The following is a 27,675-nucleotide window of genomic DNA, read 5'->3' as shown; positions in this document are numbered from 1 at the left end:
CATAATTGTTAAACGATTCCAGCTATTGTTGAAATAGTTGAAACAATATTCTATATTCATTTAAGAATATCAGCAAAAAAGGGGGAAAATAGAAGTCTCAATTAAATGTGTTGAATGCTGTTTCAATCTTGCATCATTACACTAGTGTGGTATATTCCTGGTGGGACAATCATCTTATCTGAGAATGGATAACACGGCTCACAACAAAAGATGGGCTAAAAGCTTCAAGACCTAACCCAGGAGTTGTCCAATGGGATTAGTTTGGGATAACTGATGCGGGGAGCATTGCTTGAGAGAGAAATCTTCTCTAAATAATCCTAAAAGCACTGTTTCTCAAATGAGAGACTTGTCCACTTAAACATTTACATAGAATGAAAGCAAATGGTTATTTCTTTACACATATACAAGAAACAACAGGACTATACATATACTTTATTTTAAGCAAAGTTCTACTAAGTTCCATTATTGGACTAATCTTTTTTCAGCATGTAGGCTACAGTCTAATCCATTATATGGTATTGTATCATCTAATAAAAAATTTAAGATTATTTTTCCAGCTTCTAAAAGCAAAAAACCCTCACCACTTTTATTTCATGCACAATGATTACTTCACTCAGCATATACTGCCTAGGTGTAGGCACTCAAAATAATCAGCACTAGCTGACCCAGGCACAGAGCATCTGCACCCCTAGTTCTCCCTGGAAAGTGCTGGGAAGCAGAGTCCTTTCCAATGTTTTCTCCATAGAGACCTATAGCGAAAGCAGTGGAGAAGGTCTCCACTTCCCCTGCCCCCCACCCTATGCCCCTTCCTAGACATCACTGAGACTCAGCAGGGATCTGTTTCCAATTAAGGGGTTCCATCAGCACTGGGGAAAGCACAGCATTGTGCAGGGTGAACAGTGGGAATGCTCACCTTTGCATGATGCTGCTGGGGCTCTGCAGATTATTTGGCTTGCAGAAATATGGAGCCAAATATTGGCACAGGCCTAGTGGGAATGGTCTCCTCCACAAAGTACCAAAGGGACTGTGTGGTTTATTTTGGATTTGGATATTGGAACTGAATTTTTGCACAGGCTTAAAAATTGCCAGCTGACATCCTGACTAAATTACCCAACGGAAGTCCTATTGAAATGAATTAGTGAGAAGTACTATTGGGTAACTCAGCCTGCATGTCAGCCACTGTATTCAAACATAGTTAATTTTTTTCCTGTTGCAGAGATGTGTTGGGTTCTCAAAAATGGTTACTCAGTAGTTCAGGGAATCATTAGCAGGCTTTAATTCCTTCTGTTTTCTTCAGAGAGAAGCATGTGTCTCTACTTTCTTACAGTATTTTGTATTCATAAGCTGTTAGTGGAGAAGGGCTCTTTGCCACAAAGTGTGATTACCAGATGTAGTTTCAAGTGATGCACCACAAAGGAGAAGAGTGCAGACCTAGCTCTATTCAACCCAGCATAGCACATCTCCAGTTGCTGTTGTCTCCCATGAGTTTCTTTTCTTGGATTGTGAACACCTTTGGCATAGGGAGTCATTTCCATATTCTTTTTCTCATTTCCCTCCCATTCCTTTACCTATGGGAACAACTTTGGGGACTTTTTATTGAAAAGTGGTAAACTAACAACAACAACAGAAAATGTTGGATACAACAAATAAGTCTTGAGCACTGTTCAGTGGAAATTATATTTAAGCAGGTGATGCAGGAAAGGCAGAAAAACACTGGTGAAGAAGGGAGAAAATGTTGGTTTGGGGGGTTTCTTCCACAATGGCTGGCTGGTGTGGTTTTTGCAGTAAAAAGCATAGAGCTTTGGTTTTAGTGTGGTGACATTTCACCCTACTGTATGACAAGACTGTCTGGTAATATTGCTCTGGATGTGAATCTTTCATTAGTGACAAAGCAGAAGCTGGGTAAAATTGCCTCCGGATTAGGTACAACTTGTCACAGGACTGTCAAACTGAGAACTCATTATTGCACTAGAGCAGCAGTCCTGTACACGTGAAAGAATCCCAGTGAAATAAGTGGTACTTCTGAGTAAACATGGACAGGATTGGCCTGTATTTCTCTAACAAATGATAGACAGGCATATTAAATAAAACACACACTTCCATGGTTGCACACAACACTCAATGTACGCAAGTTTCCTTCATAAAACATTGCTTCCATCTATAGACATTTGTTCTATAATGCATAATGTATATCAGGTAAAATAACAAAGTAGGGTGGGACTTGGCCCTTGTTTTGCTCTTCACCATAACCTTTACATCTCAACAGTGACTCCTAGGGAATGTGGGAACTCATTTGCACATTTAGAGCTTCCACACACCTGTAAGTTTCTCTTTAATTGATGGGGCATCGCCAAACTCACTAAGTGATGTGTACTGTACGTCAGAGAACAAATGAAGCTCTTATTGGAGACAATGAGAGCAATCCAGATTAAGTATGGCACACCTAAATTACATTGAAATCAATGCAATTTATAGTCCAACCCTATGCAATTTATTCAGAAACAATCCCCATATAATTCAACTGAAATTTCTTCATTTGTGTATCTTGAGCATTTTTAGTGACCTTTACATCTCTTAAGCCCAAATTTCTCTGCACCCCCCAATATCTATACAATAGTAAATGAACTCCGCAAAAGAGGAGCAACAACTAGTTATGGAGGAGCAAAGGGGTGGCAGAACATTATTATGAGGTGAGAAAGGATTTTGATATACATTAAATACTTATAGAGGTAAACTAATTAATGTTAGTCTATTTATCTTATTATTTACCTTATTAATGAAGCTTGCTTGACAAAGGGGCCAGATCCTTCTTAGAAAATACTAAGGCTGTTCACACAAACAACCTTACCTGGGCCTGCCCAACCCTACCAGGGCAGGGCTGCTCGTATGGAGCACCGGGATCGGGGCCGATCCCGCTACTGCCCTGCTGGGTAGCCTGAGGTTTTCCCCTGGGCTATTACTGGGGTAGAAGAACACAAGCCTCCCCTTCCACCTGGGCCCTAGCTGTGTGTTGGTTCTTCCCATGCAGTGTATTGAGGGGTTTCTGGAGACTGGACTTCATTTCCCCAGCTTCCAGATGGTCACTGCCGAAAGCCACGTACCCCAGTTCAAAGTGAAGATCATCTGGGGGAAAGGTGAGATCGATCCTGCATCCCACCCCATCGGTGCCCTGTTCACAGGTCATGTGAATGACCTTACTCTCTGTTTGGATTAGGCCAAACTTTCCAGGCTAGTTTTCTCTTTGGTGGCAGACAAAAGACCATGTGGTAGGAAAGACTGGGGTGGGGAAAGAGGTCAGTACCAGAACAGCTGAAATCTGCAATAAAGATGACTCTGCACCCTCCTGTATATATGTGCTCACCCAGTCCAGTTCCTGGCTAGGAAAGAAGCTAATGGGTTGGCCAGATTCCTGGAAGGCTGGAGGAGTCTCCTACCTATGTGGACGCACTGCTGCTTTTTCTGGAGTAGAGGAGTGAGTGAATGAGGCTTGTAACAGAGGCCTTAAAAAAACAATTCAAGCAATTCAATTCAGGACCATAATATACCATGACTGTATTGCCTGGCACTTTGCGGTCAAGTTCCAATCTGGATAATTGGAGATTGATTGATTGATTAATTGCCATCAAGTCGGTGTCGACTCCTAGAGACCACATAGATAGATTTTCTCCAGGATGATCTGTCTTCAACTTGACCTTAAAGTTTGTCAGTGGTGCACCCATTGTTGTTGTAATCGAGTCCATCCACCTTGCTGCTGGTCGTCCTCTGGATTAACTCCCATTGATCAATCACACCAGCTGTTTACATCTCTATGCAGTTCAGGTTAATAAACCCAGACAGTTTTTCCTCTTCTTCTTTCAGTTTGTGCTCAAGTCTCCTTACTGAGTCTATACTCCCACTGCACTCACCCAGAAGCTTCATATATCCTTTGTAGCTGGAATCTAGGACTGGAGAACAGGAAATATTTTGGGAGGAGCATCCGCTACTCCTTGCTACCCTTTGGAGTCTCCCTGATTCAGTTCAAATATCACATTGTTTTTGGTATTTCTAACAAAACTCTCTACGCACACAGATTCTGAATGCTACCTACACTCCTATGAAGCAAAGAAGTTTAGTTAGCCAGTACTGAAGGACAGAAAACTGGGGGGAGAGGGAAAGAGAGAGAGAACATGAGAGAATACTCCACGTACCTGTCAAAGGCCATACTGCGAGGCTTGACATTATGAGGAATAGATCTTAGATGGTGAATAGCTGCCCTGTTTGTGCATGCCTTTATCACCAGGGTTCCCTCCCACTCTGGGCCTTTCTCTGTAGCTTTCAGTGCCAACCTGGAAAGTGGCCGGCAGTGATCTAATCTTCTAATCTTAAGATTTGAATGTCTTGGTCTTCCTCAGCTGCTTCAAAGTGTTAATACTGCCTGGAGAGGAGCTACTTTGCCAGACTCCTTATGCCACTTCTCTCTTTAGACATGCTCTTTTAGTGCCTTAACACAGTCAATACAGTGGAATTGTAATGCTGAAAGTATGACTTCATGCTACTCAGATAAGAGAGCTTGTGAAGACAATATTTTGACTTGAGTGCAGAGTAAATGCAGGGCATCGCCCAAAGATATCTGAATCCCAAGGCACAGTCTGTCATTTAACATAAGAATGTATCTGCTAAAGCATTATGCAATTCTGTCTTCAAAGAGAGGATGCATTTCACTATAATAGTACAGCTTAAACTTTTTAAATAATTGAATGGAAAGCAAAGTAGTCACTGAGACTTCTGCTTTGCTTCATCAGTTTGCATTTCCACCAATAATAGTGGTACATCATGAATTCTATGAGCCCATCAAAATAACAGAAAAGGTTATCATACATGTTGATGGCAATAAATATTTTTAAAGTGTAGTTAAAATTGCATACAGTGTAAAGTTAACTGGAAGAATCTTGAGTGGTAGAAGTGATACATTCTCAAGATTAAAAACATGATTTAGAGATAAATGAAGCTGAAATCATGAAAGCATTTTAAAAGGTTTTAGTTATCACTTGGGAATCTTCCTCTAGTTCAATTTATGCACATTATCACCATTCACAACTTATGCTTTTCCCACTCACCTCACATCCTTCCAATCAGTGTGGTAGAAGACGCTCCTTCACTTGCCTACTCCAGATTACCTGTTTTTGGTTTTTTAGGGGGAGGATTGTGGTGGTGGGGGGAGTGAAGTTCACTTTTAGGCTTCTTCTGCAACCATTTTTTTCCTCCCAGGATGTACACATTTAGCCATAACTTAAACAAAAAATTTAGCTCTTCTCCCTCCATATAATTTTTCCATGAGTCATTAACAAGTGTCATATTTTAAATTGTGCCATGCCTAGGATTTGAGTTCTTTAAAAAATTTCTCAACAACAAAATTGCCAATAAACCTCCAGTCCTATTATCACCACTTTAGCTATGCTGGATCTTCCTTTTAACCAAAAACATTACTAGTACTACTACTACGAATATTTATATATTGCTTTTCAACAAACGTTCCCAAAGTGGTTTAACATAGATACAGTTTACATTAATACACAGCTGAAGACACACAAGTCTCCATTTTTTGCCACTCTATTTAAGGGCAAAACTTGAACAGGCTATCCTTAAAGGCAGAGGATAGGGAATCAAAATATAGACCATGACTGACATCCTAACAAAGCACTAGTGCAAAACTGTTGCACCAGAGCAAAGTTGTTGTGCTAAGACACTTGCACTAAGTCTGGAGTTTGTCTTGTGCAATCACAAGCATGACAGCTGAACAACCTACAGTATGACTCATTTGTTTTAATGCAAATGCTTGTGCAAGAATACTATTGTGCAGTTTCATAAATTCCTGTCTTTTAGCACAACTGTGCAGTGTTTTTGTGCTAGCACAGCTTTGTTAGTCAAAAATCATAAAACTGAAAAATAAGTTTTGTGTTTTTTTTTTAAAAATAGACCACTTGTATGGTGGTGTTATGTTGTAATCTGCACAGGAAAAAAAGTTGGAAACCATTTTAAAAGTATGTCACAAAAGGAGAAATGAACCTAGGCAACAGTTTCAACAGATGGGATATCCTTTGTATGTGCGACTATGGCACCAACAGGATATCCTTATTTAACTCTCAAGGTCGCTTCTCCAGAAAACAGGGAGAACGTCAACAAGAACATTGTAACCCTTCTGTGGCTGACTTCCATTTAGCATCACTGAATAAGATTAACTGTCTATTCAAGAGCCCTAGGATGTATGTAACAAATCCCGTGGTACGTGGCACATCTCATGAGAGTTCTGACAACACTCACAGAGAGAAGGGGAGGGAGAGAGAGACAAGGCATGGAGAGAGTGGCTGAGGAGCAAAGGGAGGGGCAGCTGCTGCCAAGGAGGACCAGGAGGGCCAAAGAAAGAGTAGCAGCATCGCTCACTTCCTCAGCTCCAACCTCTGATGCCTCGATGAGTCTCCTCGTGAGGAGGATGGCAAAGCCAGGGCTTCCTATCCATCTGCACCAATGGCCCTTGGTACTCTCTCCTGCCCCGGCTTGGCCACCCTCCTCATGAGGAGACTCGGCAGGGCATCAGAAGCCAGCAGTTGGACCTGAGTGAGCAAGCAGCGGTTAGGTGAGCTGCGAGAGTGGGGTAGTGGAGTGGCTGCAAGAGTGGGGGAGTGGAGGAGAGGGGTGGCAGTGAGTGGGGGGGCTGAAAGTGTTGGAGGGGAGGAGGTGGCTGACACAGAACAATAAAACAGGGGCTGCCGTGGGACTTTAAGGAGAGCAATAAAGTCCTAGGGCCAGCTAGTTTTAAGTATTTTGCTTAATTTAGTTTGAAAGACCATATGGGCATCCAGTAATAAAGTTTTTTGGGTTTTTTTTAAGCGGCAAAGCATTGGAGAGGTGAAATTGATATGAATGCTTGCCCTGTATAGAAGCCAGTTGATTAGCTGTGTTGGGACATAGAGGTGAGTGGGAAGATAATGCAGAAAGCTGGAGTACAGCATATTCATGCACTATATTATAAGGTTGCACCCAGGTATAGTTGTAGGGTTCTGTCTGCTATGATCTGGAGTAAGCAAGTGAAGGAGGGTCATCTCCCACACTGATTGGAAGGGTGTGAGGTGACATCAAAATTGGAGGATGTTTTAAATGGTAAATCCACCTTCATGCATGGCCATCCACTAACTGAAAGAAGGGAATGTAGCTTTAAATATACCTTTAAATCAGTTTTTTAATGTACACCAGCAATGGAAGAGAGACTCAACAGCACTTCAACTGTCACGTGTAATACTAATCTCAGAGGGCAAGTGCATCTAGATTAAGAGTATGGACTCAAGATCACTTAACATAGATTTAGTTATCTCCTTCCACCTATCCAAGGTAGTTTCACCAGCCTTTTGTTCATGCAGTCAAGTTGGTTAAAGAGTGGTAAACAATAGTTGGACTAGGGAAGTCTGAAATCGTGCAGAACCAGTGCCAGTTAGTTAGACAGTACTGAGGTAGATGGACTAACAGCCTACCTAGGAAGCTGCTTGATTGGGCCATCTAGCTCAGTACTATTTATACTTACTGGCAGAGGTTTCAGACAGAAGACTCTACCAGCCCTACCTGGAGGTGACACAAAATGAACCTGGGACTCTCTCTATGCTAAGCAGATGCTCTACCACAGAGCTGCAGCCCCAACAGTATAAGGCTGCTTCATATATTCATATGGGTTCCATGCTACTTTTTCAGTGTACATATCCAGGAAAAGTCTGTTTGTATTCATAATATTCATTGTGACTATTAGATAGACAAAATGACCTCAGTTCCAGATGAGCAGAATGCAGCACAGAATGGGAGACAGAGATCTGGTGAATACATTATACAATGAGCAGCATCCAGACCAAATTACTCAATAGCACTACTCAGAAGTTACTCTATAGGACTACTTAATTGCAATAGGACTACTCAGGAGTGATTTATTCTGGATGATGCCCAGTATCTCACAAGATTATCATAGTCAGCTGAAGCAAACTCTGACTCCTGGAAAGCTTAATTTTGGTTGCAAACCTCTGCTCAAATACAACAAATTACTCACTTAGGCTGCAATGCTGTGCACAGTACTCCCAAGCAAACCGGCTACAAGGGTGTTCAATCTATAATGCAAATGCAGATCTAGGTTAGTTTACACTTACAGCTCAGTCATATGCATGATTACTCAGAAGTAAGTCCAACTGGGTTTACCAAGGTTTACTCCTGAGAAAGTGTACACAGAAATTTATGTTTCCCTATTAACACCACCCAACATGGCATAAATAGTATGAGAGGCTCATAGGTACTTCTCAGGATTGAGTTTAAAAATGGCCTAAGGCAACAGTCCTGGGAGGCAACTCCCATTGGCCTCAACGGAGCTTACTTCTAAATAGAAATACAGACTGTAAGAATCCAGAACTTGCTGTAGGGATGCAGAGCTACAGAGTCAGCTATCGTGCCCTTTGTGGCTTTCAGTGCAGGGTAGGAATTTGCTCATATGCTTCACTCAGTCACACAGTCATGCCTCTCTTAATAGGTTCTAGGAACAAAAACAAGAGCAAGGGCGACAACTTTAGCCTCTCAACGCGCCGCAGTTTGCAAACTTCACAGGACACCGGCAATTACTTCCCATCAGCTCCCGCTGGGGAACCGCTGGTAAGACAGAGAAACTGTATCAGCGGGGATCCAGGACACAATCGGCGAATGGAGGCTGCTGCCGACAAATTCCAAGTCATACAGAGATAAAGCACAGCAAGCACAAATCTCTGGGTTTTGGGCTCAGTCAGAGCATCGGTTGCCAAAAAACAACACACGCTCACACACACAGCCCGCCAAACTCACCGCAGCCTTATTGCTGTTCCCGACTGGTGGGGGGTGGGGTGTCAAGCGGTCGAAGAGTCGGATTCCTCGATCATCGTGGGAGGGATACGGAATAGGAGAAGCGTGGAAGCAGCGTGGATCTCCCTCCCATCTTTCCCCCGAGTTGTAACTCAATCCTATGCAAGTTTACTGGGAAGCCAGCCCAACGGAGCTCGCAAGGACTTACTCCCAAGGAAACGTGCCTAGGACTGCAGCCTTAGTTTCTGCTCAAGTTTTTCCTCTCCCCTTCTCCGAGGCTCCATAGCCCTGACGTGACCCCTTCTCAACATCACTCACTGGCAAGATGAAGTGTCTCTGGGCGCCTGCAGAGCGCATTGCCTCTCCCCGCCTCTGAGGACAGGGGTTCTTCTATCGCCCCAGTCAGCACTTCTCCTCCCTCCACCCCTCTCAATCTTATCCACGTTCCCAGGCGCTCCCCCTCTATGCGCAGGGCCGACAGAAGTTCCGGAGCGAAGACAGCCTGAGCCAACGGGCCGTGCCTGGCTGGAAACTGCCGCCCTCCGCCCGCTTCCACACCCTAGTCCTCACCTCTCTCCCCTCGCTTGCTGTTGCGCAGCCCCTCTCACTCCATGGCTGCGGCAGGAGGTCGAGCCACCGGCGCGGGGAAGCACGCAGCCACCACCGCGCCTCTTGCCGCCTGCCCTGGTCATGCACTCATTCTTGGCAGGCGGCGAGGCTCCCTCGGCGAGAGATGCTCCGGTGGGTGGGTTGGGGGAGAGGGGACGGACGGATGGAGGAGCCTCAGGCCGCGCTGAGCGCAGAAAGAGGCTTTCAGGCGCTGCAGCTCCGCCAGGAGGAGGAGACCGCGACGTCACCGGAGAGGCAGCTGGGGAAGGGAGCAGGGCGAGGAGCCCCTTAGTCCCACCTCCCCCTGGATCCCCCTTGGCCTTTCTTGGTCGGCGTTTCGGTCTCGTCCAAAGTCTCAGACTCCTTCGAACTTCTTTTCCCGCCAAGGAGCAGAGCGCGAGCGGCCTTCTTTTTGTCTCTTTGAGGCGGCGGGGCGGGGGAAGGAGAACGCTTCTTTCTTGCATTCAAGGACCGGTTCTTTCCCCCGCCCTCTGCAAAGGAGCAGACTCTTTCACAGAAAATCACGACCTTGTCTGCGTTGTAACTCGGGTTGCCCGCTCTTCGTCACTCATACGGCCCTGTACCTCTTAAGAGCCCGGTTAGCAACAGTTTGCCGGAACATTTTGGCAAGTAGAGAGAGTAATAGGAGTAGAAGACGCCAACCTCCCATGCCAGGTCAGTCCTGCTCTCGCATCTCAGAGTGGGCTGACAACTGGGGTAAGCAAGTAGAAATGTGCAGGGGCCAGATTTAGCTCCAGACTGACTCATGACGACTTTGATCCCCCACTCCCCACACCATGTTTACAACCACATGAGGACCACAGTGCAGGATGCTTACAGCCTCTTCCTCCTAGACATGTTTACTCAAAAGCTCCACTTAACTGAGTTCCATGGGATTTGATCCCACGTAAATTTGTCCCACGTTTCTCAATGCCAAGAGTTTTCTGGGGCTAGGAACGTCTGTCACAGTTTCAGACTTGTCCTCCAAGCTAAGCAGGGTCTGCCCTGCTTGCATTTGAATGGGAGACCACATGTGCGCACTGTAAGATATTCCCTTCAGGGGATGGAGCCGCTCTTGGAAGTGCAGAAGGTTTCAAGTTCCCTCCCTGGCTTCTCCAAGATAGGGCTGAGAGAGATTCCTGCCTGCAACCTTGGAGAAGCCGCTGCTGGTCTGTGTAGACAGTACTGAGCTAGATAGATCAATGGTCTGACTCAGTATATGGCTGCTTCTTTATATTATATCAACCCTTCTTTAATATACAGTGCTGCTCCATCCCCAATCCACCCCTCCCTTTTTGTAGAGTTTGTATCCAGGAATACAGAGTGAGAGTTTGCACCCTCACACATTTGGGGATTTTGTTTGCCCAACAGAATAGAATTATGTCTGTTGTTACAGGTGGCACTCTTCCAGTGGTGGAGCTGTAATCTGGCACTTGGCGGCAGCCCTCGGAACTCTTTTCTCTCCGCCGCTCATGGCTGGGGCATCTGCAGCGGCAGGGGTGGTGACAGCGGCAGCCTACTTGAAAGAGCAGCCTGTGATAGGCTGCCCAGCCCATGCCATTCAGCTGCCACTACCACCACTACATGGTGGAGAGAAAAGGGGCTCCCTGCACATGTGGCAGAAAAAGAAGGGACACCATGGAGAAGTGCCACGGGGGGCTGCTGCTGGGTTGGGGGATGGGTGGCCTGAACATGAGCTGCCCTTGCCCTCCCTATGCCACTGCACACTCAGTTCTCTTTGTCTTCAGCCATCTTCAACACAGGTGTATATACCAAGCACAGAGTTGTAATTGTGCACACAAGTTCCAGGACCCCATGCACAGCTGCCGTTGGGGCCTCCACGCTTGCTGCAATGGGACCCTGGCAGTGCCACCTGGCACCCCTTCTCTCTTGCGTGGTGATGTAATAGTCAAGAATCTACCACTTGCTTTTTAAAGTTGTAAGGAATAATAGTCTCAATCAATGCACTGGTAGGCAGATGGCAAAAGATGGCTCCCCCACCCTGAGCCACATTTGGGGGGGGGAATGTGGACCCCATTTTGCATTTCAGAAGTATTCTGTGCTCTGATATTATTTTTGATATTTGACCCAATATCCCTGATAAAGTATCGGATAATTCCAATCTGATATAGGCTTCCCTATATCAGATCAGAATAATATTTACAATAGCTCTGATATCATAATGGGCCATTTCCAAAAAACAGAAATCCAATACTGCACAGGTCTACTGTTTTATGGCTTAGGTTAAGTTTTGGATTTTAAGTTTAGATTTGGATTTTTAATTGTAACACTCAAAAACACAATAATAGGATGTACAGGTGAAATCGGAGTAACAGCAATCAAAATCTAAACAGGTAAACTATGTCCACCTCAGTTAAAAGTCAGCAGTCGGCTTCACCCGTTGAATGTCTGCTGAAACAGAAATATCTTCACTGAGTTCCAAAAGGGGATGAAAGAGCTGGTCTGGCAGGCTTCCCTGAAAAGAGAATTCTATGGAGAGGACACCACTGTTAAGCCCTATTCCTTGTCCCTGCCAATCTATCCTCAGGGAAGATATTCAAAGCAGGGCCTCATCTAAGTGTGCAGAGAAGCTGAAAAGGGAAAATAAGTTATCAAAGGGTGCATCTATTGACACTTGAGGCAATCCTGCATTTGAATTGTGCATATTTAGTGTAGCTGTTTCAACACTAATCTTTAGTAGAAAATGCTTTCTTAGCCAAAAGGCAGAGAAGCGATCAAGTCATCCATCAAGTCATTCCAGCACTAAGTAGACTGTTACCATGGTTGACTAATCCATGCTTCTGAGCAATCTTCTAAGGCAGCCCTGCATAGAACAGGCTGAACTGTAGTCCAGCCCAGAGGTGCACCTAGGAGCCTGGACCTAAAGGCCTTTGGAGGCCCCCCTCCTCTGCAAATTAAGTTTCATCATGTTGGCTGGGCAAACACACCACCTGGGACAGGCTAAAGAGTATTTGGGGGCACCCAGAGGACTTCCTGGAAGTCCAGGTGTAAGAGCACCTCTGGTCCAGCCTAGAGGTTAAGTTATGTATCACAATGGCTCCTTATCATTCACTAGGAGTGGTTTACTAGCTGACATACCAGCATCAGCTACTAAAAGGTCTTTTTGGCCATAGCTGCCATCTGACGCTCTAGGTCAGACCCAAAAGTACTACCAGGCTGTGCAGTACACTTGAAGAGTGTGATCCTATCAAGCATGGAAAAACTGCCAACTCTTAGATCAATTGGATCTTTTACCATTAATCTCTCTATCTTGTAGGTACTGAATTTCAGCTCATTCACCTTGTTTGCCCCTAGAGTCTTTTTAAAAACTTCACACCTCCACATAGTCTGCTGAAAAGGAGAAACAGTGTCATGAGCAGACTGAGAAAACTTCACCCCAAATCTCAAGATAACCTCTCTCAAATTCTTCATATAGATTAGAAAATATGAAGGACTTTGTGGATTGAATTGGTATATGTATTCTTAAACAAGTGAGGAAAATACAGTACATCCTAGTTCCTAAACTGTTGCAACTGTGGCAATTTTAAAACTAAGATTGTCAAATAAAGACAGGTGAAGAACAAGCATATCACAAATATATTTCATTTAAAACTGTAGACAAGAGAAACAATCACTAAAATTAGTTTGCATGTTTCCATTAAATGCAATCTGATCTATGAACTGTTTGATACTATTATTGACTTTTCTTTTTAATGTAGAAAAATGCCCTTGTGTTTATAGATCAGATTGTGTTTAATGTTTGCTGCCCCTTTTCTAGATGATGTAAAATATTTGCATGAGAAAAAATAGATTTTCCAGAAGAGTTTGTTCTCTGTTCCTGATATTTCTTCTTTCTATCCTATATTTAAAAGTCTACGCCACAAAACTAACCGCAGTTTTAATAATAACCCCCATCATTTCCCAGTTCTTACTTCCCATCAGGAGTTTCGTGAGTTCAAGGAGAAGGGAAGTTTAGTCTAAGGAAAAGTTTGTTTAGTCAGATTTTGTGTTAGGGATGTTATATTTATTTGATGTGTGTGCTCTGCATATTCTGGATACTGTTCTATTATAGTTTACCTGCAAAGTAATTGAAATAAGAAACCCTAGCCTACGCTCAATACACCTACGGCATTGCAAAAGCCTCTGTAAACATTTAAGTGTGCATTAAGACAACCTATTTTTTTAATCCTACTAAGTATTCTTAACTGTATCTAAAAGCTGAAAAAGCCTCAGATGGAAGCTGGAAGCTAAAAAAAAAACCCTGGGTTTTTTTTAGTTCTTTTATTTTTACAAGCTTCTCTGAGTTGGTTTTTAGCTCAGGAAAGAGGAAGTGAAGTCAGTGGTGAAGCTGGCAATGGCTTGTATTTGGTCGTGAAAGCCCCCTGGCCCCGCCCCCTGCATCTGACATCAGACACAGAGGGCAGCTAACCATGCCCCGGTGTCTGACATCAGACGCAGGGGCATGGTCTCCCTCTCCAATGGAGATGCATGGCCCTGTTTAAGATGGAAACTGGCCCACGCTGCATTGGGAAGTGCGGATCAGAGTGACTCACCCTGCCTTTAAAAGCAGGGAGAGCTGTTCCGTCTATACGGCCAATGCAGCGCGGGCTGATCTCCCTCCCAAATGCCCCATTTGGGATCTCTCTCCCAAACGCTCCCGCTCAAATGCCCCAAACACCCCGGGAGATTGGGAGGGATGCACTGGCAGCAAGGCCAGGAGTGGCTTTCCCTGCCTTTAAAAGGCAGGGAGAGTAACTCTGGCCACACTGCCAATGCAGCGTTTGCTGATTTTGATGCCATTTGGGGCCACACGACCCCATTTGGGAACGAAATAATGTCCCCCACATCTGACATTCGATGCAGGGAACATGTCCGGGGCCACGAGGCATGGCCCCTGGGAGTGGCGGCCCAGGTCCTTTGAACCCATTTGCCCAATGGTGGCTCCACCCCTAGGCGAAGGGGGATTTCTCTGGTGCAAACACATCCTCAAATGTTTAGCAGCTATCAGTTTTCTCACCACATGTAGGCTTACACATGGAAGATTTTTGTACTTGTCCAAGAGCCAAATTAAGAGAGGTTCCCCGCCCCCCGGGTTATTCCACCCCAGGCCCAGGGAGTTTCTATAGAAAAAAAAAGGGAGGTGGCAGCAGCATTTTGAACCTATCAATAATATAGAATAGTTTTAGGAGACACCTAGCCAGGCAGCTCAGCAGGGATAATTCAGCATTTCTTTCCCTCACGTGAGCTTGCTCTGAGACAAAGGTGTAATTTGCTACAGCTTGTGATACACAGATTCAGACATACAGTGTCTTTCCACTAACTTCATGTTGTAGCAGTCAGATCCACACACCCCACACACCCATGTAAGCTGCATAGGCCCCAATCCCAGTTGGTGAGGCATTAAAGTCAATGGAAAACATGGGGTTGGAGGGAACTGTGATCACTAAAGAACTGAAAAATAAATGAAAAAATACCCCCAACATTGCTAAAAATCCCCCCAAATCCCATAATATCACCAAGTAATCAAGACGAATGAGCACACTGAACCTCTTGAAATTTTTTTGAACTCCTAAAAATCACTCAAAGGCTCACTTTAAATCAACAAGGGTCAGCAAGAGTCACCAAGAGAAATGAGTAGATTGAACCTCTTAACCCCCAAAACTGTGAATTCCCCTGCAAATCACTAAAATACCTTGCCAACCACTGATACTCAGGTTGCGGTTGGCGAGACCAGATATCCCATTTGCGGATACTTAAAACCATGGTTGGTGAGGGATGACTATATCTAATTTGGTTCAAATCATTTAGGCAGTTCACAAATTAGCCCACTTGCGCCTAAAAAGTTTATGCATCTGCCATCTTGAATTATGGTAGATGAAATAATCACAACCAATGCCGTTGGTGCATCCCTATGTGTCCCTACAGCTGTAGCAACTATAGTTCATATTGGTTCAGGCATTGCAAAGTTGATGGTGGATGCCCCACCGCACACACACACAGACACATGGAATGCCAGGTGATCTCATGAACCTGCTGGGAAGTAGGCTAAAATTGGAGGCAGTGGCAAGTCTGAGTGGGGTAAGGCATTTGGATGCAGTGGTAGCTTCATGGTGGCAGCCAGTCCTATCCCTCCGCCCATCTGCTGCTCTAGGTGACTGCCTCACTTTGCCTCATTAGCATGGCTCCTCTGAGTCTTGGTTACTTCTTGAACCTAGATGTTTAGACTGTGGCTGCAGTTAGGGGTGGCTTTAGCTAAAGCACCACCTGCAGCCTTCCTGAAGAAGGCAGATCTGACTATTATCATACTACCCTTGAAAACTGTTAGAAACTTGAGCTAGTGTAAAATGTAGCTACTGGGCTCTTATCAGGGAGGGACCCCTTATATGGATTTTTATCTCAGTTTTATTTGATCTGTCCTGGCTCTTGATTCATTTGTGGGCCAAATTCAAGGTGCAGGTTATTTCCTTTAAATCCATAAATAGCTTGGATCCAAGATACCTGAAGGACTTCCTCTCTATGTGAGTGTGCACATTCAGTGAGCTCATTGCTCTGCTTCATGATGTTGTGGTCCAGGCCTGATTTATATACTAAATATGCTCATTAGCCAGCATACAAAATTAGGCCTGTCTCATAGTGTCACCAAGTGACCAAGTTCTTTTATATAGTGACCATGTAGGATCTGGGCGCAAGGAAGAAAGGAGATCAAACCAATCCTAAATGATTCAATGAGCTTTATTGAGTATAAAAGAATAACAACATCAATCTAACTGAGCTGAAAGCAGAACATTCTATCAACATTACTAACAGTATTTCAACCCTAGCCAGCACCAATATTCACCCAGTGTTCCTAACTAACATATGTGTGTTTATTAAATCTTCCTAGAGCCTAATATAATTCAGATTTAGACGGAAAAAGAGGGGGAGGTAAGGAAGGTTGAGGACTGGCATGCGTTGGGGATATCAGGAATTAGTGGGGGGGGGGGGAAGGAGAAGGAAGGGAAAGGATGGAGGGATCCAAGGCTTGTGGAGGCAGCATATTACCCAGATCAGAGGCTTGAGAACGGTGGAGCTTTCAGCTGAAGGAGAGAAGCTTTTGGCTGGAGACAGGAGCTTTTAGATCAAGCATGCAGTTTGCTCAGAGCACGGCTGAGAGTCAGAGCACCATGGCTGGGGAAGTCTTGACTTCTCACTTCGCAGCAGAAGTCACAAACAGTCCCTTCTCCCATGGCAAGAGTTCCTGCCTCTAGCCCTATGGCTTGGGCAGCAAACCTTTGGATTGCTCATGAGCAGATCTTGTTTGTAGGCACAAGATTGCTAATCTCTGTCCAGTATTAGCCTCATTCTTTATAGTTGTATTTTCCTTTGATCTCTCATAGAGTCTATTCAAATCTCCTCATCTTTTCCTCGGTCTCCAAAAGGGTGACAATGCTGTTACCTTCTGGATAACATCTTTTAATTATTCAGGATATTGGCCAGTCCAGAGAGATCTGAATCTCATCTTCTGTTAGCTGCTATCTTGAGGAGGGGACATTGCCCAAGGCAAATCTGCATCTCTGAGCTGCAAATGGGCATCTTCTCTTGTCCCAGATTTGCTAGCCTGATCCCAAAAGGTGTTAAAGTGTTAGTAAAGTAAGAATTAAAGTCTATAGGTGTTTTCTTTGTGTGCATTTACCTATGTTGAATTTCTATAGAGAGCAATTGAGTAATCCCCTTTGGGCACAGCAGAGCAATCATTGACAAAGATTAACAAAGACTTCTTGCAACAGGAAAGGGGATATCAGCCCCTGGCCTCTTCCACAGACATTATCTGATGGTGAGTTACATTTTAGCATATTGATTAGCTCAGGCCTAGCCCTTGTGTTTCTGTGAGTGCCCATTTCACAATACAATGCTGGATCGCCTCTTCCCTCACAGACCAGTTGAGATCTGGGGTGTCAATTCACCCTGAGCCCAGGCATTAATTCCTGTCTTAATAAAATTGGAACCATACACAGGCCTGAATTCCACATACTTCTGGGCCGGTACCTCTGGATCTAATGTTGGGGTACATGTGCCCCAACAATGACCTACCACCTCAAAGGTGAGGTTGGTGGGTATTCGGAACAGGGTCCTCTCAGTGGCTGGGTCCACATCAAAGAGCTCCCTGGGAAGCATGACTCACTATGTCCTCAGCGTCTTCAGAAATCTATCTAGTCTAAGGAGCCCCTGGTGGCGCAGTGGTAAAACTGCCGCCCTGTAACCAGAAGGTTACAAGTTCGATCCTGACCAGGGGCTCAAGGTTGACTCAGCCTTCCATCCTTCCGAGGTCGGTGAAATGTGTACCCAGAATGTTGGGGGCAATATGCTAAAAATCATTGTAAACCGCTTAGAGAGCTCTGGCTATAGAGCGGTATATAAATGTAAGTGCTGTTGCTATTGCTATTCAAGCCCACCCTCTTCTGACAGGCCTTCAGTCTAAGGCCACCTTGGGATATAATGTGGAATTGTGGGTCTAATGGACCCGTGGTTCCATGCCCTGCCCCTGCTCTCCCATCCGCAATTGGATAAAATGGAGAGCGATCTAATTGCAGTCTCACTGACTGCAGAGAGAAGGGGGAACAGTCTGCCACGGCTTCCATCTTTAATGAAGGACAGCCATAGTAGCCAATAGCAGCCAGAGCGAGGGAGAAGCTTTGTCCCTCAGCTCCAGTTGTTTATTTTATTTATTTATTTATTCAATTTTTATACCACCCTTCCAAAGTGGCTTAGGGCGGTTTACAATTAAAACAAAACCATTACAATCAGTAACAGTTAAAACAGAAATATAAACAATATAAAACATCAATTAACAATTAAAACATCATAAAAAAACAATTAAACAATCAGAGCAATTAAAAAACCCTGAAAACCAGGTTACAGTATTAAAACAATTAACTGTGGTGGCAGCGTTCAGACGGCAATGAAACCAAGACAAAACTAAAGGTATAAAATAGAGTTTGGGGAGGGAAACTGTGGGTCCATTTTTAGCTCTATCTGTGGTTGTCTGCATTTGGATTTATGGTTTGCAAAACCGGAAGTGAAGGGACCTCCGGCTTCTTGTTACATGCAAATACAGCCTAAGCTAATTGTCTCTGTGGAATGTGGTTTTTAGTGACCAACTGGTCTTTTATCTAAAGTTTCAATTTTTATGGAAAGTTTGTTCTCTTTTTCTTTCTTGTTAACTGTTTTGTAATCTTTGGTCAATGATCATAAATTTAAAAAACCATTCATTCATTCATTCTGTGGAATGTGGCCCTCAGATGTTTATATACCAATGTCAGAAGCCTCCGAGCCAAAATGAGCTGGAGTGCTTGGTTGCTAATGAAAACATAGATATAGTGGGCAGAATGGAAACCTGGTGGAATGATGAGAACTAGTGGGACACTCCTGGATACAAACTCTACAGAAAGGACAAGGAGGGGAGAATTGGAGGTGGAGTAGCACTATATATTAAAGAAGGGATAAAATAAAAGCTAGAAAACCTAGGAGGACCAGAGTTCTCCACAGAATCATTATAGGTGACAATACAAGGACTGAAAGGAAATACGTTACTAGGGACATGCTGTCACCCTCCAGATCAAAACGCTGAGAGTGACCTGAAGTTGGAGAACCAAATCAGAGAGTCGTCAAAGAAAGACAGAGTTGAAATAATGGGTGACTTCAATTATCTTATTACACATAGACTGGGCAAATTCATGTGTGGATATCTACAGAGAGGCCAAATTTCTAGACATGCTAAATGACTGTGCCTTAGAACAGATGATCATGGAAACAACTAGAGAGAAAGTGACCTTGGATTGTATCCTGAGTGGTGTCCAGTACCTGTTGTGAGATGTCAGAGTTGTAGAACCATTGGGCATTTATTGAGTTGTAGAACCATTAGGCAGGCTATAAAAAGGAAGAAGACTTCCTTCAGAAAATGGAAGTCCTGCCCAAATGAAGAGACAGAAAGGAACATAAATTCTGGCAAAGGAAATGCAGGGAAACAGTAAGGAATGCAAAAAGAGAGTTGGAGAGAATGTCATGAGGAATAACAAAAACGGATTTCAATACATCAGAAGCAGAAAACCTGCCAGGGAGTCAGTTGGACCCATAGATGATGAGGGTGTGAAAGGGATTATTGATAAGGGAAATGCAGAGAAGCTGAATGAGTTCTTTGCATTGTTTTAATGGCGGAGGATACTGACCATATATAGACTCCAGAATTGATCCTCTCAGACTTGGAGTCTGAAGGATTGGGCCATCTGAGATGATGAGAGAGGATGTTCTGAACTGCCTTGAAAAATTAAAAATTAACAAATCTCCAGGGCCAGGTGGCATCTACCCAAGAGTTCTGAAGGAACTCAAATGTGAAATTGCTGCTCTCCTAGCAAAAATATGTAACTTGTCCCTAGGCTCTGTACCAGAGGACTGGAAAGTCACTAATACAACTCTGATTTTCAGAAAGCGATCCAGGGAGTGCCTGGGAAACTACAGGCTGGTTAGCTTAACTTTTGTGCCAGGTAAATTGTTGGAAAGCAAACATCAGGATACAATTGTGAAACATACAGAAGAACAGACCTTGCTGAAGGAGAATCAGCATGGCTTCTGCAAGGGCAATTCTTGCCTCACAATTTTTTTTGGAGTTTTTTGAGTGTCAACAGGCATATGGGTAAAGGTGATCCAGCTGACATAGTATACTTGGACTTCCAAAAAGCTTTTGACAAAGTTCCCCACCAAAGGCTCTTGCGTAAACCTAGCATAGGGATAAGGGGACAGTAACTGTGTGGATTAGTAACTGGTTGAAGGACAGGAAACAGAGGGTAGGAATAAATTGACAGTTTTCACAATGAGTAAGAAGTGATGTCCCTCAAGATCTGTACTGAGATAAGTGCTGGAGTAAGAAACAGAGGGTAGGAATAAATGGACAGTTTTCGCAATGAGTAAGGAGTAGTGTCCCTCAAGATCTGTACTGGGATAAGTGCTCTTTAATTTGTTCATAAATGATCTAGAAGTTGGGGTGAGCAGCAAAGTGGTCAAATTTGCAGATGACACTAAACTATTTAGGGTAGTGAAATCCACAAGAGATTGTTAGAAGCTCCAAAAGAATCTCTCCAACTGGGTGAGTAAGCAACAAAATGGCAAATGTGGTTCAACGTAAGAAAGTTTAAATAATGCCTATTGGTGGGGGGGAAGCCCCAACTTCACAATATACACTGGTGGGGTCTGAGCTGTCAGTGACTGACCAGGAGAGATAGATAGATCTTGGAGTCATGGTGGACAGCTAATTCAAAAGTGTTGACTCAGTGAGTGGCAGCAGTGAAAAGGGCCAATTCCATGCGAGGGATCATTAGGAAGGAGATTGAAAATAAAAATGCTAGTGTTAAAATGCCCTTATACAAATTTATGGTGCAGCCACATTTGGAATATTGTGTTCAGTTCTGGTCACCATACCTTAAGAAGGACATTGTAGAACGATGCAGAAGAGGGCACCCAAGATGATCAGGGGCCTGGAGAGGCTTCCTTATGAGGCAAGGCTACAGCATCTAGGGCTTTATATTTTGGAAAAGAGGTGACTATGGGGAGACAAGATCAAGGTGTATATAATTATGCATGGAGTAGAGAGAGTTGACAGAGAGAAATCTTGCTTCCTCTCTCACAACACTAGAACCCGGAGTCATCCCATGAAACTGAAGGCCAAGAAATTTAAGTCTGACAAAAGGAAGCACTTTTTCACACAGTGCATAATTAATCTATGGAATTTCATGGGATGTAGTGATGGCTACTAGTTTGGATGGCTTTAAAAGGGGCATAGGTCTATTAATGGCTACTAGTCTGGTGACTATAGGCCAACTCCAGCCTCAGAGGCAAGATGCCTCTGAATACTAGTTGCAGGGAATTAACAGCAAGACAGATGCATGCTCTCACCTCTTGCCTGTGGGCTTCTCAGAGGCATCTGGTGGGCCATTGTGTAAAACAGGATGCTGGACTGGATGGGCCTTGGGCCTGATCTAGCAGAGCTGTTCTTATGTTCTTATATATGAACATAAGAACATAATGTTCATATATAACATTATGTTACATATGACATATAACTTAATGTCCACCCTCTAATTTTTAGTGGAAATCAGTAATTTTTCTAGGGAATCAGTTTTCCCTCTAATTTTTTTTCAACTGTGTGTGAAATGAGTTTTGTTCTGTGCGGTAGAATCAAAGCAGTGCATGCGCATGTGCATTCAGAGTGAGACCTTCCTAATTCAACCTGAGTGGGATCTAAATATAACTGAACGGACTTCAAAAAATTTGTGAGCATGCACACATGCTCATACCTTAGAGAGAACACAGGACACCTTCCTTCATTTTTTTACTATAAAATCACTACCTCCTTTTATAGAATGATACATGAATTAATTTGGCTTCTACCTTCCTGTCTCCTCTGTATCTCTGTCTCTGGTGTTTGTATGGCCTAGTTGCAACCCCTCAATCCTGTCTGCTTTTTTACCAGCATACATATTCTTCATACTTTCATGATTTCATGCCGTTTAGTTTATTCTCTCCTGCTGCAGAACAGAAATAGTGCAAGGGAAGTCTTCTCTGAGGCCTCTTTTTGTGAAATTTAACCCACTGTTTTACATTCCCCTCTGGTTCCCCTCATTTTTGGCGCTCTCTCTCCCCTTCCTGCTCTGTCTCGGCAAAGTCTAAGCCTGAGGCCAACAGTCAGTCAGATGGAGCAAAATATCTCAGCACATTTTTGCAGACAAAAACTGCCACATCAGCAAGCTCAGTAAATGGAGGAAGGTGAAAACTGTGAGCTCTGGCAAAATATCTAACCCTGCTTCCAAAGAATAATGTCTCAGCAGCTGCCATGAAGACGGTGATCACAAAGTTTATACTGAAGCATTGGTTCCTCACAGCTGTTCATTCCATGACGTTAAATATGAAACAAGCTCTAAAATGCCCTCCTGTGCATCATATTTTCTGTTGCATCATATTTCTTCTGCATTAGTTGTCAGCAACTAATAGAGGAGTGGATCAAGTGGCTAGGGAGAAACCTTATAGTATTAAATCCTGGGGTCACTCACTGAAGTTAAATTCTAGGAGATTCAGGACAAATGAAAGAAAATACACAACACATATTTAAACTATGGAATTTGCTGTCGGCAGATGTGGTGATGGCCATCAATCTAGACAGTTTTAAAAGAGGATTAGACAAATTGAGGATAGGACTATCAATGGCTAATATACTTGATAGCTGTATATTTCCATCAGGATCAGAACTGGCAAGGCTCTGAACACCAGGTGCTAGGGAACACCAATAGGAAAGGTCGGTTACTCTTTTCCCCACCTCCAGGATTCCCAGATACATCTGGTTGGTGTCTGTGTAAAGCTGGATATTGGACTAGGTGGGCCTTTGGCCTGATGCAGCAGGGTTTTAAAAATTAAATTCTCATGTTCTGTGTTCATTTAGTCAGCTGAGGATTGCTGACACACCTGTTGGATTACAGCCCTCTCAACTTTCTCTCTCATTCTCTGAAAGCCATTACACTTCTACGCTTCAAGAATGAGGTAAAAAAACTTCACCCGCTTCCCAACTCAGGAACTGGTTTTATTATGAGGGGGAAGCAAAGCCAGGAAAAGTTTCACCTCACCTCCCTTCTCTTTCTGAAGGAAAAACCCGCTTCAGAAAAACCCGCTTCCTTGGGTTCACAGCAAGGCAATACACCATTGCCTCCTTTGGCCTTTCCCCAAAACTGGTTCTATGTTTAATGTTTCTATGACATATCACTGAGCCCTTTCACATGACCATCAAAGAGGCAGTATACTCAGGGATTCATGGTCATGTGACTCGCTCCAACCCAAGTTGCTCAGAACAGGGTAGTCCAAGATCTGTCCCCTGCTCTTGACCCAGGTTGGAGGAAAAAAGAGCAATCTTACCTTGTTGTTCGGATCATGTGGGTTCATTTGCCTTGTCTAGCAGATCCTGGGAACTAGAAGCCATGTCAACAATAGAAAGCAGTGGTTACAGGAGCTGCCATCCATGAATGATGGATGGCAGCCCCTGCAAAGCACACTATTTCATATGATCGTATGCTTGAAATAAATTCAGAAGGGTCCACCTCCTGCATCTTCCTGATCATTCAGAGGACAATTGATGATGCAATGAGGATTGGCAGTCTACTGGCAGTGCAAAGCATGCTGAGAAAGCTACCTTGATCCTTGGAGGGCCTTCTATTGTTCCAGCTCTTGATTTCAGCAATGGAGTCCTCTGCTGCCTGAATTTTCTGTGCACTAGGTTTTGTGACCCAAACAGAAGTTCTGCATATCTGTGGCTATTTGAGTACGATCTCTTCTCCCCCACCCCCATATGGTCGTGTGAAAGGTCTCACTATGTGGTATTCCTGGGGCTGTATCATTTTAGAGTGCAGGTGAGATGAAATGTGCTTCCATAGAAAAGTGATATCAACACGCACGCACACAGCTAACGTGGGAGGGAGAAGGCTAGGTTAGAACTTTTCTGATTGCCATCTCTCTCTCTCTCTCTCTCTCTCTCTCTCTCTCTCTCTCTCTCTCTCTCTCTCTCTCTCAACATTTTTGCAGGAGCATTCAATCCTGGGAGATCTTACATGCAATCTGAAGTGGTACAGGGCAGCAGGGGTGCAGGTTGCACCCTACTCAATTTGAGGAGTTTAAGTCATTTAAGGTGAGGAGATGCTCCTCAGCTTTTCCCTCTGTATCCCTGCAGGCCACATGGAGGCTGTTGGGTTGCCAACTGTCCTGCACTGTGTGGGACATCCCAACTTTCAGTGAGGAAATGCTCGTACCATTCAGGACACAATTTCTCCCACTTTTTGATACTTTAAATATATATGCAATTGCTGTTGTGTTGTCCAAGAGCCAGCGTGGTATAGTAGTTAGAGTGCTGGACTAGGACTGGGGAGACCTGAGTTCAAATCCCCATTCAGCCATGATGCTTGCTGGGCCAGACTCTGGGCCAGTCACTTCTCTCTTAGCCTAGCCTACTTCACAGGGTTATTGTGAAAGAGAAACTTAAGTATGTAGTAGACCACTCTGGGCTCCTTGGAGGAAGAGCGGGATATTGTTGTTGTTCTTTACACAGTCAGACAGGTGTTATTGACTGGTTTGTTTTATCTAGACATCGAGTCCTTCCCAAGGATGTGGGATGGCTGAATTTTATTATCAATGTTGTTGCTGTTATTATTATAAATATCGTTGCAGAATATAGGCTGTTCCCAGTAAAGTTGCTTTTTGTAATTGGCTGATGGTGATTTCTGTGGCCCCTATGGTGTTGAGGTGCTCTTCAAGATCTTTTGGAATTGCACCTAGGGTGCCAATTACTACTGGGATTATTTTGGTTTTCTTCTGCCACAGCCTTTCAATTTCAATTTGTAGATCTTTGTATTTTGTGATTATTTCTATTTCTTTTTTTTCTATTCTGCTATCACCTGGTATTGCTACATCGATGATTTTAACTTGTTTTTCTTTCTTCTTGACTACAGTTGTATATGGTGTATTGTGTGGCAGATGTTTGTCTGTTTGTAGTTGGAAGTCCCATAATATTTTTGCATCTTCATTTTCGACAACTTTTTCAATTTTGTGGTCCCACCAACTTTTGGCAACAGGTAGCTTGTATTTTTTGCAGATGTTCCAGTGTATCATCCCTGCTACCTTGTCATGCCTTTGTTTGTAGTTAGTCGGTGCGATCTTTTTATAACAGCTGATTAGGGGTCCACTGTTTCATCTGCTTCTTTCCAAAGGCAGCACTTGCTGTTTGTTGTGGATTTTTCTCCTTTTGCTCTTATTGCATTTGTTCTTAGTGCCTGTTCTTGTGCAGCCAGTATTAAACCCTCAGTTTCTTTCTTCCAGTTGCCATTCTTAAGCCATTGCCAGGTCTTGGTGATGTCTGATTTTCCAGTGATACTGTGCAAATATTGACCATGCAGTGGCTTATTTTTCCATTTTTCTGCTCGGTTCTTGACTTGTTCTTTCTTGTAGGCCTGCTTTGTTTCATTGGTGTTGAATAGTTTCTTGTTACTGACCATTTTAAGTGCATCTTCTTCACTGTCCTTGATATATTCTTCAAGGCCTCTTTTCTCCTCCTCTACTGTTTGATGGACGTAGCATTCCTCTTCCACCTGAGCTGCGAGGGAGGTATAGCCTATCGACATCACTGTGGGGGTGCAGAGCATGATTGATGGTCATGATTTTCCTGGTCTTACAATCTAGCGTCTCTAGCTCTGCCTGGGTCCAGTCTATTATTCCTGCAGTGTATCTGATAACAGGTATAGCCCAGGAGTTTATGGCATGTATGGTGTTCCTGCCATTGAGTTTGGACTTGAGGATTTTTCTAACTCTCCTGATGTATTCACTTCCAATTTTTCTTTTAACTTCAGTGTGTGTGATGTTATCAGCCTGGAGAATGCCCAAGTATTTGTAATGTTCTTTCTCTCCAGATTCTTGATGTTGCTTCCATTGGGTAGTTCTATCCCTTCTGTTTTTCTTATTTTTCCTCTGTTCATTATTAATGCAGCACACTTGTCTAGTCCAAACTCCATTGCTATATCACTACTGAATATACAGACAGTGTTTAGCAGTGATTCAATTTCTGATTGGGACTTTCCATACAACTTCAAATCGTCCATGTACAGCAGATGGTTTATTTTACTTGATGTTTTAGATGTTTGGTATCCGAGGCCTGTTTTGTTTAGTATTTGTGAAAGTGGAGTCATGGCGATTACAAACAACAGAGGAGATAGTGAGTCCCCTTGGAAAATACCTCTTCTAATGCTAACCTGTCCAAGTGTCTCGCCATTGATTGTTAACTCTGTACTCCACATGCTCATTGCTTTCTTTATAAAATATCTGAATGTTTTTGCTGACACCAGTTGTTTCTAAACATTTTAGTATCCATGTGTGAGGCAATGAGTCGAAGGCCTTCTTGTAGTCAATCCATGCAACACTTAGATTGGTTTTTCTTCTCTTGCAATTTTCTAAAATCATTTTGTCAATCAGCAGCTGGTTTTTTTGTGCCTCTGGTGTTTGGGCAATTTACTTTCTGTTCAATTGAAAGCTTCTTATTAGTTGTTAAGTGCGTCATTACTTCATCTGCTATTATTCCAGTTAATAATTTGAACATGGTAGGCAGGCAGGTTATCTGTCTATTATTACTTGGAACTGCACCTTTTGCTGGGTCTTTCATTATGAGATGTGTTTTGCCAGTTGTTAACTATTGTTCAATATCACCTCTTTGCAAAATGTGATTGAACAGTTTTGATAGTTGTTTATGAAGGCTTGTTAGGTGTTTAAGCCAAAACCATGCAGTTCATCATTGCCTGGTACAGTCCAATTTTTAATTTTCTTTGCTCTTTCACTTATTAATTCTGGTGTTATTATTAGATCTTGCATTTGTTGGTTACATTTTTCGACCTCTTTTACCCAGCCTGCTTTTTCATTATAATCAATTGGATTGTCCCATAATTTCCCCCAGGATTGCATTGTTTCTTCTTTATTTGGTGTTTCTAGGTTTCTTGCAGTTTCTCCTTCTATGCTTTGGTAGAAATGTCTCTGATTTGACTGGAATTGGAGATTCTGCCTGTGTTGTGTAGTTCTGGCTTCATATCTGCTAATCTTCTTTGACACTGCTGTTATTTGCTGATTTATTATTTTCAGGACTTCTCTAATTTTCCTTGAATCTAGGTGGTATTTTTGGATCAGATACTGTTTGGTGTTTTCATTCTTGTCTTTCATATCTTTCAGTTTACTAGCATCTGATCTAAGCCTGGTTATTTTATTTTATTATCTAATCTTCCATATAGGTGAGGTACTGATTTCTTTTTTTACAGGTCCACTGCTCTTATATCTGAGCTCTTGTGTTGTTATTGTTGCTGCACTGTGCATTAGTTGGTTTGTTTCTTGCAAATTATTGGTTATTATTTCTGCAAGTGCAGCATTGACATCTTTTAATGCCTGAGCAAGTTGTTTTTTGGCAACTGTTTTTAGAGCTGGAAGTCGAACCCTGGTGGTTGTTTGGTTCATGTGCTCTTTATTTTTTGCTTTAGTTTTTGTTGCTTTTCTGTTAAACGGCATTTGGGTTTTTGAGGTGAAGGCAAAGGGGAGGTTGCCTGGTTTTGATTTTGAAAAAGTTCAGTAACAGTGGCATCCTCGATTTCCAACACCTCCTCCACCTGCGTCTGAGCAACTTCTTCAGTTGGT

At 43.4% G+C, this 27,675-nt stretch overlaps 1 protein-coding gene across 5 annotated transcripts in view; it reads right to left on the bottom strand.

Annotated features, from left to right (window-relative positions):
* Positions 1–9,756, bottom strand: part of DSE (dermatan sulfate epimerase) — a 48,076-nt gene extending 38,320 nt beyond the window's left edge. Inside the window, exons 1-2 of one of the 5 annotated variants that reach the window (XM_053264855.1) lie at positions 9,409–9,528; positions 8,066–8,123 (exon numbers count right to left, since the gene is read on the bottom strand). The gene's annotated coding sequence lies outside the window, so the exon portion shown is untranslated. Of the gene's footprint in view, positions 1–8,065; positions 8,124–8,383; positions 8,441–8,841; positions 9,251–9,408 lie in introns of those variants that run through there. The other 4 variants (XM_053264770.1, XM_053264937.1, XM_053264645.1 and 1 more) reach the window with 4 other exon arrangements.
* Positions 9,757–27,675: the final 17,919 nt, after the last annotated feature.

This window comes from Hemicordylus capensis, chromosome 1, assembly GCF_027244095.1.
Source record: "Hemicordylus capensis ecotype Gifberg chromosome 1, rHemCap1.1.pri, whole genome shotgun sequence".
NCBI lineage: Eukaryota > Metazoa > Chordata > Lepidosauria > Squamata > Cordylidae > Hemicordylus > Hemicordylus capensis.
The sequence above is the reverse complement of the archived record's forward strand: the minus strand, read 5'-3'. Positions and strand labels throughout refer to the sequence as shown.